The sequence below is a fragment of the Balaenoptera borealis genome (genome assembly GCF_965194805.1).
Source record: "Balaenoptera borealis genome assembly, chromosome: 7".
Lineage (NCBI taxonomy): Eukaryota > Metazoa > Chordata > Mammalia > Artiodactyla > Balaenopteridae > Balaenoptera > Balaenoptera borealis.
In genome coordinates, this window is record NC_138864.1 from 124,298,862 (window position 1) to 124,315,735 (window position 16,874).

At 53.7% G+C, this 16,874-nt stretch overlaps 1 protein-coding gene across 5 annotated transcripts in view; it reads left to right on the forward strand.

The window, feature by feature from the left end:
- AGAP3 (ArfGAP with GTPase domain, ankyrin repeat and PH domain 3) overlaps window positions 1–16,874 on the forward strand; it is a 59,243-nt gene that overhangs the window by 12,479 nt on the left and 29,890 nt on the right. The gene's annotated exons all lie outside the window — the stretch shown is intronic.

Consider the following 16,874-nt stretch of genomic DNA (forward strand, 5'->3'; position numbering starts at 1 on the left):
TACCAGTGACCAAGGGCCCTCCCTGCTCTGTACCCAGCCCAGGGGCCCTGTTGAGCCTGGAGGTGGCTCAGGGAGCCCTCGCCTGTATCACACTGCTCCGTCCCCTCCAGGGCCACCGTGCTGCCCGTGGGGCCCCCTCCCAGCCCCCTGGCCCCGAGCAGCCAAGGGCAGGGGGCCTGTGGGCTGTGAGGCCCCTGAGGTGGAGCTTTGCAGCCCCCAGAGCAGGGTGGGGAGGGGGCTGTCTGTGGAGGGGCCTAACTTCTCTCTCTGAGGCCTGTGCCTCCCTGCAGAGTCTGGGCCGAGAGCCTGTGCCTCGCCGGCACTGGGGTGACCAGGAGGAGGGGCGGTGCGTGGAGTTCTCTGCCCTCTTCCTCCAGGGGTCAGAGCTGCCAGGTCCTCGCGAGCAAGGTGTCCTGCTTTCCGGCATGTGCTTCTGACAGGTCGTGACCTGCCTGGGGAGAAAGCTGCCCTGGGTTGCGGCCCCGGGAGGCGGCCATGTTCTGCCCCAACTGTGTGACCCTTGCCTGGCGACAGTGGGTGTGAGGCCAAGGGAGGGCCACCGGCCACCACCTGGGTCTCCCCCGTGGGTGCAGGAGGAACAGGCCCCGTGCAGGTCCAGGGCAGTCAGTTGTGTCCAGGTTGGGGGCACCAATGGCATAGATACGGAGACCCTGACCCAAGTCCAAACAGCTTAACACAGACCCACTGAGGGGGCAGGGTCCCCGGGGGGCACGGGAGAGAGTCCTTCCCCTCTGTCTGCAAGAGAAAATCTGTCCTGGAGAGTGAGGGCTGGGTGGTCCAGGCGGAGGGAGCTGTGTGCAGCCGTGGGGTGGGGGGAGGAGGGGGAGGCCCTTCTGAATTCCGAACTGGGTGCCTTGGGCATTGCCACTGCCTTTCCTTCCAGGGTGCCCCCTGAACTCGATCAAGGGTGACATTGATTTCTGCGGCAAGCAGGGGTACAGGCCCCTGTGCTGCTTGGTGCAGCCCCGCTGGGAGTGGGCTGAGTTGAGTGTCTCTTTGCTCCGAGCAGGAGAGGATGGGCTGGGTGATGCTGAGTTGGCACCAAAGAAAAATCATAGTTCCGAAAGAGCGCGCCACACGCCAGGGCCTCAGTGGGGTTTCTACCCAGTGACCCAGCGTGGAGGGACATGGGGGGAGCCCTGTGGCATCCCTGGCTGCTTTGATAGGCACCGCGAGACGCTGTTTTACCAGAGTCGTGATTTTATTATGAAAATTGCTGGCGTAGTGTGTTTTGAAACTATTCAAATGTGCCACCCCACACTCCAGCACTTTGTTTGTGCTGCAGACATCGCAAGATTGACAGCTCTTGCTTCAGGTGCCAGGGAGCTGCAGGGTTCTGAACTAAGGGTGGCTGCATCAGATCTGGTATCTCAGAAAGAACTCAAAAGAATAGCTTTCTCTTAGTGCTCCTTATGTGCCAGGCCCTGCCCTCTGTGCTTGCTTGTAATTCTTGAGACATTCCTGGGGTGTTCTCATCCCCATCTTGCAGATGAGGAAACTGACGCACAGAGATGTAAAGGAATTTGCCCAAGGTTGCTCGCCTCACAATGGCAGAGGCAGGACCTGGACCCAGGGAGTCCGTTCTCAGATTCTGTGTTCTGAGCCGGCATGCGCTGCTGCACCATGGAAAAGATAAAGCTCTTAAAAATACAGAAGAAAGTTAAAAGAATATTGTCTAATCTTGGGATAAGAGGTATTCTCTTAAGCCAGACAGGAAACCCAGAATTTATAGAGGGAAAGACAGACAGATTTTTCCCCAAGCGTTTTATTTTGAAAAATGACCACCTTGAATGATTCATAGTTAACATTTATCCCATTTGCTTTCCCTCTGTTTCTCACACACACATTTTTTGGTGGAGGTGATGGTCAGTAGTTGTGGGTGCTTCCCCCCAAGCACTCCAGCAGGCATTTCCTATGAACAGACAGTCCTTCTACATAATGTAATACCAGTGTCACACCTAAAAAGATGAGTGAGAACTCTCAACCATCGTTGACTAGCTCATCCATAACCAAATGTCCTCAAGTAACCTCCACGTGCCTTATATAATAAACTCTTTGTTTTTCCAAATCAGGATGGGATCAGGATGGCACAGGATCCATCGTGATGCTTTTCCCCATCACACAGACTCTTTTTTTTAATATTTAAAAAAAATTTATTGAAGTATAGTTTATTTACAATGTTGTGTTAATTTCTGCTCTGCAGCAAAGTGACTCAGTTATATATAAATATATTCTTTTTCATATTCTTTTCCATTATGGTTTATCACAGGATAATGAATATAGTTCCCTGCGCTTTACAATAGGAGTTGTTTATCCATCCTATATATAATGGTTTGCATCTACTAATCCCAAACTCCCAATCCATCCCTCCCCTACCCACACCTCCTTGGCAATCACAAGTCTGTTCTCTATGTCTGAGTCTGTTTCTGTTTCGTAGATAAGTTTGTGTCATGTTTTAGATTCCACATATAGGTGATATCATATGGTATTTGTCTTTCTCTTTCTGACTTACTTCACTTAGTATGATAATCTCTAGGTCCATCCGTGTTGCTGCCGATGGCATTATTTTATTCTCTTTTTAAAATAAATTTATTTATTTTATTTTATTTATTTTTGGCTGTGTTGGGTCTTCGTTGCTGCACGTGGGCTTCTTATTGCGGTGGCTTCTCTTGTTGCGGAGCAAGGGCTCTAAGCGCGCGGGCTCTAGTAGTTGTGGCACATGGGCTCAGCAGTTGTGGCTCGCGGGCTCTAGAGCACAGGCTCAGCAGCTGTGGCACACGGGCTTAGTTGCTCCGCGGCATGTGGGATCTTCCTGGACCAGGGCTCGAACCCGTATCTCCTGCATTGGCAGGCGGATTCTTATTTATTTATTTTTTTTTAATTAATTAATTATTTATTTATTTTTGGCTGTGTTGGGTCTTTGTTGCTACGCACGGGCTTTCTCTAGTTGCGGAGAGCGGGGGCTACTCTTCGTTGTGGTGCGCGGGCTTCTCATTGCAGTGGCTTCTCTTATTGCGGAGCACGGGCTCTAGGTGAGCAGGCTCAGTAGTTGTGGCTCGCGGGCTTAGTTGCTCCGCGGCATGTGGGATCTTCCCGGACCGGGGCTCGAACCCATGTCCCCTGCCTTGGCAGGCAGATTCTTAACCTCTGTGCCACCAGGGAAGTCCCTGCAGGCGGATTCTTAACCACTGCGCCACCAGGGAAGCCCTGTAGACTTTTTAATGATGGCCATTCTGACCAGTTTATCACACAGACTGTTGAAGAGTCTGGGGCAGTTTTCTTGTAGAAGGTTGCGCTCTGATTCGGGCGCTGTGGCTGCTTGGCGTTACTTAACTTGTGCCCGTATCCCGCTTGCTGCCCATGACCTGAAGTGAGCTCAGGGGCTTGATGAGATCCAGGTTAAACCCTTTTGACAGGAATACCTCCTCTTGTGTCACATCAGGCCCTGCTGTTAGTGGTGGTATGGACATAATTACCAGATCTCCTAATCCTGAAGGCCCATTGCCTCCCCCTTTGTAATTCATCGGTAATCTGTAGGGTGGACTTCTGCACCTTGGAAGTAAACTGCTCCCCACAACTTTGAGTCCGTGGTTTTCAGTGCCTCAGTGATAGTGCCTGAATCTGTTCTGTTGGGGCTGCCAGGTGGTGATTTTCTCTTCTGGACATTCCTTCCGCAAGTCTTAGCTGGTACTCTTCTGTCAAGAAGGCCGCCCCCGCCCCCTTTGCCTTTTTTTAGTATCACTCTTGTCTTACGGATTTTTGTTGTGGTTCTTGTTGTTCAGATGTTATAATCAATTACAAAATTAACAGATTTAATTACACTTTTGTAGAATAGAGTAGGAGAATTTGCTTGCCATGTACATATGCCAGTTAAATGGTTAAGATGCCTGTTATACAAAGAATTCCTCTAAATTGTTAAGAAAAAGATTTTTTAAACCCCAAAGACAGGGACTTCCCTGGTGGTCCAGTGGGTAAGACTCCATGCTCCCGATGCAGAGGGCCCGGGTTCGATCCCTGGTCAGGGAACTAGATCCCGCATGCATGCCGCAACGAAGAGTTAGCATGCTGCAACTAAGAAGTCCGTGTGCCGCAACTAAGACCCGGTGCAGCCAAAAAACAAAACAAAACAAAAAAACCCAAAGACGGGCTTCCCTGGTGGCACAGTGGTTGAGAGTCTGCCTGCCAATGCAGGGGACACGGGTTCGAGCCCTGGTCTGGGAGGATCCCACATGCCGCGGAGCAACTAAGCCCATGTGCCACAACTACTGAGCCTGCGCGTCTGGAGCCTGTGCTCCGCAACAAGAGAGGCCGCGATAGTGAGAGGCCCACGCACCGCGATGAAGAGTGGCCCCCGCTTGCCGCAGCTGGAGAAAGCCCTCGCACAGAAATGAAGACCCAACGCAGCCAAAAATAAATAAATTAATTAATTAATTAAAAAAAAAAAAACTCAAAGACAAGTGGACAAAGAATAGGACCAGGCAGACAGTTCAGAGAAGAGGAAATGGAAATTGTTGATGACCATGAAAAGGTGCTTACCCTCACAGTCATCAGGGAAACACAGATCTGAAGAGCAAGGTACTGGGCTCCTCGTTCAGTAGCAGAAAGTGAGCTGATGACTCTTGATGCTGGTGAGAGTGGCGCAGTGGGCGTTCTCATATGTTGCTGGTGGGGGAATGGGGGGGGGCAGTGAATTGCTGCCTCCTGTTTGGAAAAGTAATCAGGCATTATCCATGAACATGAAAAATTCATATTTTTCTTTGAACCCAACTTTTCTACTTTGGGGCATGTAACCTGTGGAAAGAAAACACATAGGTGGGACTTCCCTGGTGGCGCAGTGGTTAAGAATCCGCCTGCCAATGCGGGGGACGTGGGTTCGAGCCCTGGTCTAGGAAGATCCCACATGCCGCGGAGCAACTAAGCCCGTGCGCCGCAATTACTGAGCCTGCGCTCTAGAGTCCGAGAGCCACAACTACTGAAGCCTGCGCCCCTAGAGCCCGTGCTCCGCAACAAGAGAAGCCGCCACGATGAGAAGCCCGCGCATAGCAACGAAGACCCAACGCAGCCAAAAATAAATAAATAAATTTATAAAAAAAGAAAAGAAAGAAAGAAAACACATAGGTACACAGGTGTTGATTACAGCCTTGCTTGTAGAGGTTTAAAGAAAAAAAAGGAAGCAACCGGAATGGCCCTCAGTAGGGGAACGGCTGGTTGATGGATGGGTGAGGCCCGTACCCAGGGGCTGGGGACGCCTGCCAGCGTATTGTGTAAGCAGCTGCTCCTTGCTCCCAGGCCGGGCATTGTGGTGAAATGTTAAGTCCAAGTCCTAGCATTGGGGCTCTGGGGACGGGGAGGGGAGGGACACTCATTCTGGAAGCTTCCATGTGAAGGAAAGGAAAGGGGGCAGAGGATCAAGAGCAGCTTTCCCAGCGTGTTGTGAGTGTGCTTTTATACTGTAAAATATAATTCTAAAAAGAAGGGCAAAGTGCATGTTTATTAGACTAGTCCCAGCCCGCTTTCTTCTTTTGTGTCCCACGCAGAGCTGGAGTTGGAAAGCTTTCGTGAGCCCCAGTCAGGCTGTGTGGTGACCCAGAGCCGCTGCAGATGTGGAGGCTCGGGGGCCTTTGGGGGCCGAGGGTTCAGCCGGGAGAGCACAAACCCACGCGTTTTTCTGGCGAGCCATTTCTTCCCTCACCCAGCCCTCATCCCTAGGTGAAACACTTCTGTTTCTTCTGTTTTCTTTGTAGTGTATTCTCTACAAACATTTTAGGAAACAGGGTGAAATGTACATTTTGCAGAAAAATAGAAAGAGGCAGAAAAAAATCACTGCAGGTCCTAACCGCCACAGTTGGCCTCTGTCCTCATTTTGATATGTTCCTTTTTCCCTGCGTTTTTTACCTGGGTCCACGTTATGTACAATTTTGTATCTTGCTTTTTAAAAAAAACTATCACAAGTGTTGCTGCTGTGCTGAGTAAAAAAGTCTCTACAGATGTTATTTTATTATTTACTTATTTATTTGTTCATTTATGGCTGTGCTGTGCAGCATGTGGGATCTTAGTTCCCCGACCGGGGATGGAACCCGTGCCCCCCTGCAGTGGGAGGTGAAGGCTTCACCACTGGACGGCCAGGGAAGCCCCTGCAGATGTTATTTCAAGTGGCTGAATGATGTCCCACCATCTGGAGACACTGTCGCTTACTCCCTTGTTTCCGTATTGGTGGACACTCTGGTTGATTTCACTTTTTTGGAAGTGCTGGACTTCTTTGGGCCTAAACCTTTGTGTCCATGTCAGACGGTCTCTGTTGGAGTCCCTGTGGCTAATGTAGTACGAGGGGCAAAGGGCTGAGCTGCTGGGGAGGGGGGTTGGGCCCACACACGCTTGCCAGCACTGGGCCTCACGGACACAAAAGTCATGTTAAGGCTTTGGTAGGTGAGAAGTGGAACTTCATTTTTTTTTTTTTAATTTTATTTATTTATTTTTGGCTGCGTTGGGTCTTCATTCCTAGTTGTGGCGAGCGGGGGCTACTCTTTGTTGCGGTGCATGGGCTTCTCGTTGCGGTGGCTTCTCTTGTTGCAGAGCACGGGTTCTAGGTGTGCGGGCTCAGTAGTTGCGGCACGTGGGCTCTAGAGGGCACAGGCTTCAGTAGTTGTGGCTCGAAGGCTCTAGAGCGCAAGCTCAGTCGTTCTGGCGCACAGGCTTAGTTGCTCTGCGGCATGTGGGATCTTCCTGGACCAGGGCTCAAACCCATGTCCCCTGCATAGGCAGGCGGATTCTTAACCACTGCGCCACCAGGGAAGCCCTGGAACTTCATTTTTAATTTCTTTTTCTTTGAGTCCCAAGTGAGAGCGAGTGATTTCCACGTGAATTGGCTGTTTGTACTTTCTTTACTTTGTCAAGATTTTATTTATTTTTTTTTAGTGACATCTGTGCGCTTTGCATGTATTAGTGATATTAACCCATCAGCATAGTCACATTTTTGTCCAGGTGTTGATTTTTCTTTAGTTATATTTCTCTTAGGTTTTTTTGTGGGTTTTTTTACAATTTTTTTTTTTAATCGTTCAGGACCTTATTTTTATGCAGCGAATCTATCAATCTTCTCTCTCCATCCTTTAAATCCAGGAACCTTGTTGCAAACTGTGTCCTGCCTCCCCCTCTCCCAGGGTCCAGCACAGCTTCTCCTGTGGCTCGGCCGTAGCTCCACGCAGACTCCGCGGCCGGTGGGCTTCCCCGGCTGCCTGGCCAAGCTGTGCAGGGCTCGGCGAGGTTGGGGCGAGGGCTGGCGGCTGAGGTCCGAGGCCTCGCGTAGGAGGTGGGCTGAGTGAGGCCGTTGCACAGAGGAGCACAGGTGAAGGTGCCGGGAGGGGAGGTGGAGAAGACCCGCCCGCGTGGGGTCTGCAGGCTGTAGATGGGCGTTTGTGAAGATGGTTTGCAGGGACCCCTCCACCTCTGCCCTGCGTGTTGTCCCCACTGCCCAGTTGTTGCTGACGGACCGGGGACCCTTGCTCTCTGGGCAGGGGTTCTGCCGGGGGCCTCTGGTCGGCTCTGCCTGTGGTGTAAGTTCGAAGAGCATGGCAGCTCTGCACACGGCCTTGACCTCTGCGCCCTTCTCATCTCGCAGCCGAGGGCCCTGGGGGAGGCTGCAGTCGGCCCCGCGGCCTCCAGGGCTCCCTCCCAGGTGGCCTCCCGTGAGCGCCCACGCGGTCACCAGGGTTCCCTGATGCTGTTTCACAGCGATGGTGTGGCCCGGGGGCCCAGGTCTGAGAGCTGACGGGCCGGTGGGGCGGTGAGTCCTCAGGCTGAAGACAGATGAGAGTAGAATTAAGAGGAAAGCCTGCGTCCCTGATGCCTCTGAGGTCGCCCGTGCAAGGCCTCTCGCCGCCGCAGAGATGCGCTACGTCGCCTCCTACCTGCCGGCCGCCCTCGGGGACAGCACCTCCCCCGGCGCCAAGGACATCAAGAAGATCCTGGGCAGCGCGGCACTGAGGCGGACGATGAGCGGCTCAACAAGGTCATCTGTGAGCTGAACGGAAAGGACATCGAGGGCGTCATTGTCCGGGGTATTGGCATGCTGGCCGGCGCGCCCGCTGCCGGGGCTGTGGCCGTCTCCACCGTCCCAGGATCTGCAGAAAGACGAGAAGGAGGAGGAGGCCGAGGAGTCAGACGACGACGTGGCATTTGGCTTGTTCAACTAGAGTCCTGCTGCTCCCCTGCAAATAAAAGCACCCCCCCCCCATTTTTTTTTTTCTGGCCGTGCCACGTGGCTTGCGGGATCTTAGTTCCCTGACCAGGGATCAAACCCTTGGCAGTGAAAGAGCAGAGTCCTAACCACTGGACCACCAGGGAATTCCAAATAAAACCCTTTTTACATTAAAAAAAAAAGAGGAAGGTCTGAAACCCAACTGCCAGGCGCCAAAGCTCTGATCGCCACTCCCAGTCGCTCTGTGATGCGGGAGGACGGGTGGGCCTGGGAATGCTTGCTGGTGTTGAGCGGAAAAGTGTGCAGTTGAACCGGCTGCGTGGGACTGGGGGGGGTGGGGGGTGGGGGGGTGGGTGGGTAGCCCTGTGCCCCCAGGGGCCTCATCTGGTTGTCCCCGCCCCACTCCAGTCCTGTGTGTGGCCCGGGCAGCGCTGGGCAGTGGACCCCCTGCGGGGGGAGGTGGGGAGGGCGTGTCTCACAGTAGGAAATTAACTGTCACATGTTGCTGGGTACCTGAAGGGCTCAGGAAGATGGCAGTCGCCCAGGGAAGCGTCTTCACTTCAGGGGGGTGGTCTGACCTCAGGCCCGGGCTGGCCGCTCTGGGCTCTGTCTACATGGCGTGAACGTGAGATGTGCCGAGGGCCCATCGGCCCCAGACAGCGCCCCTTTTGCCTGTCGAGGTGGCTTCTCCTTTGTGAATGCCATACATGCCTGGCCGGGGTGGCTCGTGAACTTGTGTCAGCCCCTCGTACTGATCCAGGGCTGGGAGAGTGGGATTTGGGGGCAGGAGTTTGTTTGGAAGGTGGGTGAGGAGGGACCTTGGGGAGTCTTTTGGGAAGGAGGTTCCCTTGCTGGGAAGGGCAAGGCTGGGCCACCCCGATGTGGGTACCAGGGCAGGAGGAAAGGAAGATGGGTGAGGGCTGCCTGCAAGATGAACTTGTGTGCCAGCAGAAATCTCACCAGGCTCAGCAGGCCCCAGGGCTCGGGGCCAGACAGGTGGCCTAGGTAGGAAGGTCAGCTTCAGCCACCTACCAGCCCTCACCTTAGGCACGTTACTTGGCCCCTGTGACTCAGAGTCCTCGTCTGTAAAATGGGGAGATTAACAGTACCTTTCGGGCTTCCCTGGTGGCACAGTGGTTGAGAATCCGCCTGCCAATGCAGAGGACACGGGTTCGAGCCCTGGTCCGGGAAGATCCCACATGCCGCGGAGCAACTAAACTTGTACGCCACAACTACTGAGCCCACATGCCACAACTACTGAAGCCCACACGCCTAGAGCCCGTGCTCCGCAGCAATGAGAAGCCTGCGCACTGCAAAGAAGAGTAGCCCCCGCTCGCCACAACTAGAGAAAGCCCACGTGCAGCAACGAAGACCCAATGCAGCCCGAAAAAAACCAAACAAACAAACAAAAAAACAAAACAGTACCTTTCAGGACTTCTCTGGCGGTCCAGTGGTTAGGACTCCAAGCGTCCATTTCAGGGGGCACGGGTTTGATCCCTGGTCGGGGAACTAAGATCCCGCATGCCGCGAGGCGTGGCCAATAAATAAATAAATAAGTAAATACTTCTTTAAAAAAGAAAACCAGTACCTTTCTCAGAGGGGTTAAATGGTTTTGTGTGTGTGAAGTGCTCAGAGTAGAGCCTATCATGTTCAGTAAGTGGCCACTATTATCGGGTGACCAGTGCTGTCCCCTGTGGCTGCTGCCTTGGGTGTATAGGGCACCAAAATGGCTCTGCCGTCCCCAGGGCTGCCCGAGTCTGGCTCTGAGCCACAGGGGCAGGGATCTGTGACCTTTCTGTGCCCGGGAGCTCAGGCCCCCATGAGGTGAGAGCAGATTAGATATTAGCATCTACAGAAGACACGAGGTGAAGGGGGGGACAGTGAGAGGAGGCCGGGAGGTCCAGGAGGGCTTGTGGTGGCAGCGGGCATGAGCTGAGTGCTGACTGACAGCTCCCGCTGGGCTGGCGGCGGGAGGGAGGTGGCCTCCACGTCCAGGCCCTGCTGCTGTCAGCCTGGGCTGGCGGCGGGAGGGAGGTGGCCTCCACGTCCAGGCCCTGCTGCTGTCAGCCTGGGCTGGCGGCGGGAGGGAGGTGGCCTCCACGTCCAGGCCCTGCTGCTGTCAGCCTGGGCTGGCGGGGGGAGGGAGGTGGCCTCCACGTCCAGGCCCTGCTGCTGTCAGCCTGGGCTGGCGGGGGGAGGGAGGTGGCCTCCACGTCCAGGCCCTGCTGCTGTCAGCCTGGGCTGGCGGGGGGAGGGAGGTGGCCTCCACGTCCAGGCCCTGCTGCTGTCAGCCTGGATCTGGCCTGAGAGGTCTGTGGCTTCCTTTGATGGGGAGCCCGTCCAGAGGCCTCCCGGGGTCTGGGCACGTGTGTCGGATGCTGGGGGCAATGGGCAGGCTTGGCCTTGGCAGTGGGGCAGAGCCCTGGGCCTCAGTGTAGGCCCTGCTTTCAAAATTTATAATGGGAAATCAGATGCTTTCATTTATTTATTTGAAACTTTATTTTATTGAAGTACAGTTGATTTACAATGTTGTGTTGGTTTCTGGTGTACAGCAAGGTGATTCAGTTACACACGTATATATATTCTTTTGCATATTCTTTTACATTATTATTATTATTTTGGCCGCGCTGAGCAGCATGTGGGATCTTAGTTCCCCGACCAAGGATTCAACCCGCGCCCCCTGCAGTGGAAGCGCGGAGTCTTAACCACTGGACTGCCAGGGAAGTCCCTCCTTTTACAATATTGTTTATCACAGGATATTGAATATAGTTCCCTGTGCCATACAGTAGGACCTCGTTGTTTATCTGTTCTATATAAATAGTTTGCATCTGCTAATCCCAAACTCCCAATCCATCCTTCACCCACCTGGAATTTAGATGCTTTTAAACTTTTGTCCATTAGACTCTCAAACTACCTGTCTTTATTCTTAATAGTGTACACTGACCCTCAGTCCCCCTTTCCCTGAGACCCAGAACACTTGTGTATCTGTACTGGAGTTCCCAGATGGGGGCACAGCTCCGCCGTCTTAGAGCAAAAATGGTGCAATTATTTGAATACTGTGTTGTGTCTTCCCTTTATTAAAATATTTTACTTCTGTAAAAAAGATGAAAGCAAAGTTTATTAGCCTGTTGATACTGCTGATATGGAATGAAGATCCACAGACTGAAGGCATTTTCAAAGCCTGTTGGACTGGAAGAGGCAGATATTTAGCTCATGGGATTCGGCTGGACCGTTGCTCAGTTTTGAAGGAAGAGAACAACCTTTAAAGACGGATGAGGGCTTCCCTGGTGGCGCAGTGGTTAAGAATCCACCTGACAATGCAGGGGACATGGGTTCGAGCCCTGGTCCGGGAAGATCCCACATGCCGCGGAGCAACTAAGCCCGTGCACCACAACTACTGAGCCTGCGCTCTAGAGCCCGTGAGCCACAACTACTGAGCCCACGTGCCACAACTACTGAAGCCCATGCACCTAGAGCCTGTGCTCCATAACAAGAGAAGCCACCGCAGTGAGAAGCCCGCGCGCCACAACTACTGAGCCTGTGCTCTAGAGCCCGTGAGCCACAACTACTGAGCCCACGTGCCACAACTACTGAAGCCCGTGCACCTAGAGCCTGTGCTCCACAACAAGAGAAGCCACCACAGTGAGAAGCCCGCGCACCACAACGAAGAGTAGCCCCCACTCGCCGCAACTAGAGAAAGCCCGCGCGCAGCAACGAAGACCCAACACAGCCAAAAATAAATAAATTTATATTAAAAAAAATTTTTTTTAAAGACATGAAATGCAGGACACGTGTCAAAATTGGGATGAAAAGGCAAAGTGCCTTGAGGGAGCGTGCAGTTTTACCTTCTGAGTCCAGAGTTCCCTCCGCCCACAGCAGTGAAGCTCACACCACCTTCAGGGTCGTTGGAGGATTATGAGGGATTCGGGGTGCACACACTGTTCCCTTCTGCTTTGGGGAGAGCTGTGGGAAGGCAGCAGACTTTTCCAGGCGTAACGCGTGGTCCTCAGCCACGGATGCTTCTTGGTCTTGGGGGCGTACAGAGGGATGGTGCCTTGCCCAGACTTTGTGGACAGGAAGAAAAAACGAAGAAATTGCTATCGAGTAGCTAGTTTGGCGCTGGAAGGGCCATTTCCAGGCTGGGATGACTGCCCCACAGAGGGTGGTCTTTGATCCTCTCAGCTTTCCATGGGGGGAGGGGAGCCCTCTGACGCCTGACCTTGGGAGATGGGGCCGAATTCCCAGCTCCTCTGAGCAGCCCTGGGAGGGTCCAGGAAGGGGCTCCTTTCTGTGCAGTCACACCTGCCGGGCCCCAGGAGCCGCCCCCTTGAATCTATAGCTTTTGTGTGTTTTTTATGTCCCTCTTAAAGCACTAGGGAGGATCTGTTCCGGGCATCTCTCCTTGGCTTGTAGATGGCCGTCTTCTCCCCATGTCTCTTCATATCGTCTTCCGTCTGTGCGTGACTCTCTGTGTCCAAATTTCCCCTTTTTATAAGGACACCAGTCATATGGGAATAGGGCCCACTCTCCTCCAGGGTGACCTCGTCTTAGCTAATTACATCTGCAGCCACCCTGTTTCCAAATAAGGTCACATTCTAAGGTACTGGGGGTTAGGACTCCAGAATATGAATTTGGGGGAAACACAGTTCAGCCCATAACCGCTTTCATCACATTTTCAGAGAAAGACGTGATCCAAGAGGGCCTCGGGGATCTCTGAGGTCCGCCTCTGCGGTCTCTTGGAGAAGAAGAGATGGAGGGACTGGTAATCCACAGGCTTGAGCTGCTGTGGAACTGCTGAGGCGTCCAGCTAGATTTCCAACTTGAAGAAAGCTGGCGCTGGTCTAAGTCGTTCCTGTGTCCAGTGTGACTCTCTCCTGCCCAGTAGTAACGGCTGCTTTTATAGATCACCTGCTGCGTGCCAGGCACTGTCCCGTACCCTCCACAATCACGCCACTGGTCTTCATAGCAACTTCAGCTGGAAAGGTGGGATTATCCCCAGTTTACAGACCAAGCCCCGAGACCCAGTGAGGTTCAGGTGACTTGACGGGCACACAGATAACAGGTGCCAGAGGCTGAATTTTTTTTTTTTTAATTATTTATTTATTTATTTTTGGCTGTGTTGGGTCTTCGTTTCTGTGCGAGGGCTCTCTCTAGTGGCAAGTGGGGGCCACTCTTCATCGCGGTGCGCGGGCCTCTCATTATCGTGGCCTCTCTTGTTGCGGAGCACAGGCTCCAGACGCGCAGGCTCAGTAGTTGTGGCTCACGGGCCTAGTTGCTCCGCGGCATGTGGAATCTTCCCAGACCAGGGCTCGAACCCGTGTCCCCTGCATTGGCAGGCAGATTCTCAACCACTGCGCCACCAGGGAAGCCCCAGAGGCTGAATTTGAACCCACTTCTCTCGACTCCAGAGCACGTGTTTTGCCAGCGCACCCCTATACCTCTCCACTTGCAGTCTGATCTCGGCTGTGATTTATTTCAACAGGCTGTGCCAGCCAGGGACCGTCTCTCAAAAGCCTGCCTCCCTCCCCACAAGGGGGAACAAAAGCTGGGGCGCACAGTTCATGCGCAGCAAAGATGTACGTTCATTCATTCATTCACTCGTTCATTCACAGAATCATTGCCCACCACCTGCGTGCCCGGCTGAGTTCTAGCGGGGAAGCATTAAACACACCAGAAAAATATCCGAGAGGGATGAGTGTTAGACGAATATTGTGACAGCTGTGGACAACTCCTGAAACTTGTAAGGAGGCCAGTCCTGCAGGCCGCCCCTGTGAGTGGCGGGTCGTTGCGGGGGCAGCCCAGGGTCTCCGCGGACTCCCTAATCCCCAACCCGGTGACCTGCAGAGAGAACAGAACTTGCTAGAGACCTGCGGGCCTTTCGATCCTCCGGGTGTGACACTCGTCGCCTCCCTCAGCTCAGTGGTCGAAGGGCTTGGCCAACCCGCGTTGCCACTCACCGCCCGGCCACTGCTGGGGTCCTTACCGCCTTCCTCGCCACACAGCTGGAGGCCACCTGGCTGCAGGAAGATGTGTTGCTGCCACCTTGTGGGCAAGAAGATCCCGACCGGTGTCGGAGGGCCCTGTGGCTCTTGGGACCACTCTGGCCGTGGAGGAAGCCGCAGCCTTTGGCTTTCTGCAGAAAGCCAGCCCCTCCTGGGCTCTGAGAAGGACCTCCACTGGCTCTCTGCGGCCGCGTGGCCTCAGCTGGGCGAGCCTCGACACTTATCAATGGATCACCCAGCAAATATTTGAGGGAGACTAGGTACAAGGCTCTGTGGGATTCCTGGGCCAGAGGCCGCCCTTCCTTTTCTCCCCACCAGTGCACCGTTTCTGTGCAGTGCCTCACAGCTCATGCCTTTTTTATGCAGGGGTCTTTCTCTTTCTCCCTAGACACCCTGGGTTCAGCGGTGCAGCCCTGCCGCCCCAGGCCACAGCTGCACACGCAGGCGCCCTCCTCTCTCAGGTCCGAGCAGCCAGCCCAGCTCACCCAGCTCTAGAGTCGGCGCTTCTCCTTCTGATTTGCCTGCGCTCAGAACAGAAGGGGTTGCTCGGTGCTCAGCCTCTGCACGCTCAGCCTCCAGGGAAGCGTGTCCATCCTCACCCAGGATGCACGCTGTAGGCATTGCGAGAGAGTGCGTCTTTAATTCCCCCAGAAGCTTCTGTGGGGTCTCACCCCTACGCGACAGGTTCAGCCTGGTGTTTCTGATGACCTTAAGAGTCAGAGAACTGACACGAGGGCTAGTTGTATGGGATTTCTGTACGGTTTACGTGGCCCCAGCCTGATGCTTTTTAGGATTGTCCTAGTTTCCTTTGGGCTGTGTTGAGTAGTAAGCTGTTTGTCACGTGTCTGGAGTAGAATCTTGCAGATGGAACACAGAGACCTCGTCCCTGACCCGGGCGGGGGTGTGTGTGTGACACCAACAAGGAGAGAGGTGTGTGCCTACACCGATCTCCTTTCTGGGGTCTTTGACTGGCTGATGTCCTGGGACATTTATGTGCAGGCAGGTGCCCTTCTCTGTCTAGTTTCCCTGAGTCAGGAAAGGTTTCTGGGAAGCAGGAACAGGAAGGAGGCAGCCCCATGAGGAAGAGGAAGCTGTCCCAGGTTTGGGATTGACCCAGTCTGAGCATTTCTCCTGGACTGATTCTGCAGGTACAAGGGGAGTCAGGAGCTGGTGTGTCCTCTGAGAATGTAGCATGTTCGTTCACCTCCTGGACTGGGCACTGCTGCATGTCCTGGAGTCCGTGTGTGTGTGTGTGTGTGTGTGTGTGTGTGTGTGTGTAACTGGGGGCCTTTTACTCTCCTGTCCCAGCCTGCTCCTCGCCCCCTGAGGCTAACCAGTTGGGTTCTGAAGCAGCCCATCCCCTGTTCGGCACCTTGTCCTCTGTTCCCCCTCAGTCCCCACTTGTCTCTGATAGCTGCTGTCCTGTGCTTGCATTTTCATTGGCTTGGGGGGAGGGTTTGGAATGAGCAGCCTTATTCTCTTCGGGAGGGGTAATCCCCGACGTGTGTGAGAGAGGACAGAGAGACAGATACGAAGATAGGGAAGTTCAGCGTACGAGACTTAAACTTGGGAACGTGAGTCAGGATTCCTGGGTTGCATTCCCATCTCCACGCCTGAAGGAGCCTGGGAAAGGTTCTTCTGCAGGACTGACTATTATGTGGGGGTATGCATCCCAGAGAGGAAGAAGCCATCCTCGTTGTTAATAACTAGTCCCAGGAAAATACGAAATCAGCCCTGGGGCCTCTCCAGGCCTGGGAGATCCAGCCCAGGACTTGGGAGTTTCCAGCTCTGGGTTCCCCAGGAGCACCTAGGATGGAGAGGCCCTGCCTTTCTCAGGCATTCCCCCACCCCAGCCCCCTCAGGAATGTGCCACTTTTATCTTGTACTTTGCTTCTGACCAGGACCGTGGAATTCTAAAGCTGAGAGGGACAGGAACGTTGGGAGTTGGGTTGGACTGGGGGTGGAGGAAACCTGGGAGTATTAGGTCTTTAAAGGAAATGCAAGCCCCCTCCTCCTTGCCACTGCCTAAACTGGTTTCTCCTGATCTGCTTGGGGGTCCTTGTGGATTATGGTAACCTGGCTCATCTCCAGCGCCTTGGAGAGGACTGATGTTTAAACTGCAGTGGAGAGCACAGCCCAGCAACTACCTGCCCCCTGCCCCCGTCCTGAAGTGATCCCTGCATTTATTAATGAGTGTCTGCTGCAGCCCACACACGTGAAATTCACAGGGCATCGTGCTCGGAGTAAGCGTCAGGCTCCAACCAGTCCTGCAGTGTGAAGCTTCACCTCTGCACAGCCTCTGGACAGGAGGTGAGAACCAGCCAGCGGGTGGAGGCTGGAGACTTCAGGGGCTCAGAAGTGAGGCACTCGTCCAGAACTGTGTGGTCCAGGTCCAGAGGTTATCTTTCGATTTTCTGCTGCCCTTGGGCAGGACAACACTTAACCTAGTACAGATGATTTTATAATCTCCAAGGAAGAAGACAGCCTCGGTCATTAACAGAAGAGCTGACTGAAACATCCAACAACTCGGATTTGCGAGTTTCCCAACCTAAGACAGGATTGCCTCGTAGAGGCTCCCTACTTTGCAGATAAGGAGACTGAGGCCCGAAGTCGGCGTAACTCCTGACTCATAATTTAGGCTTTTACTGGCTCCCACC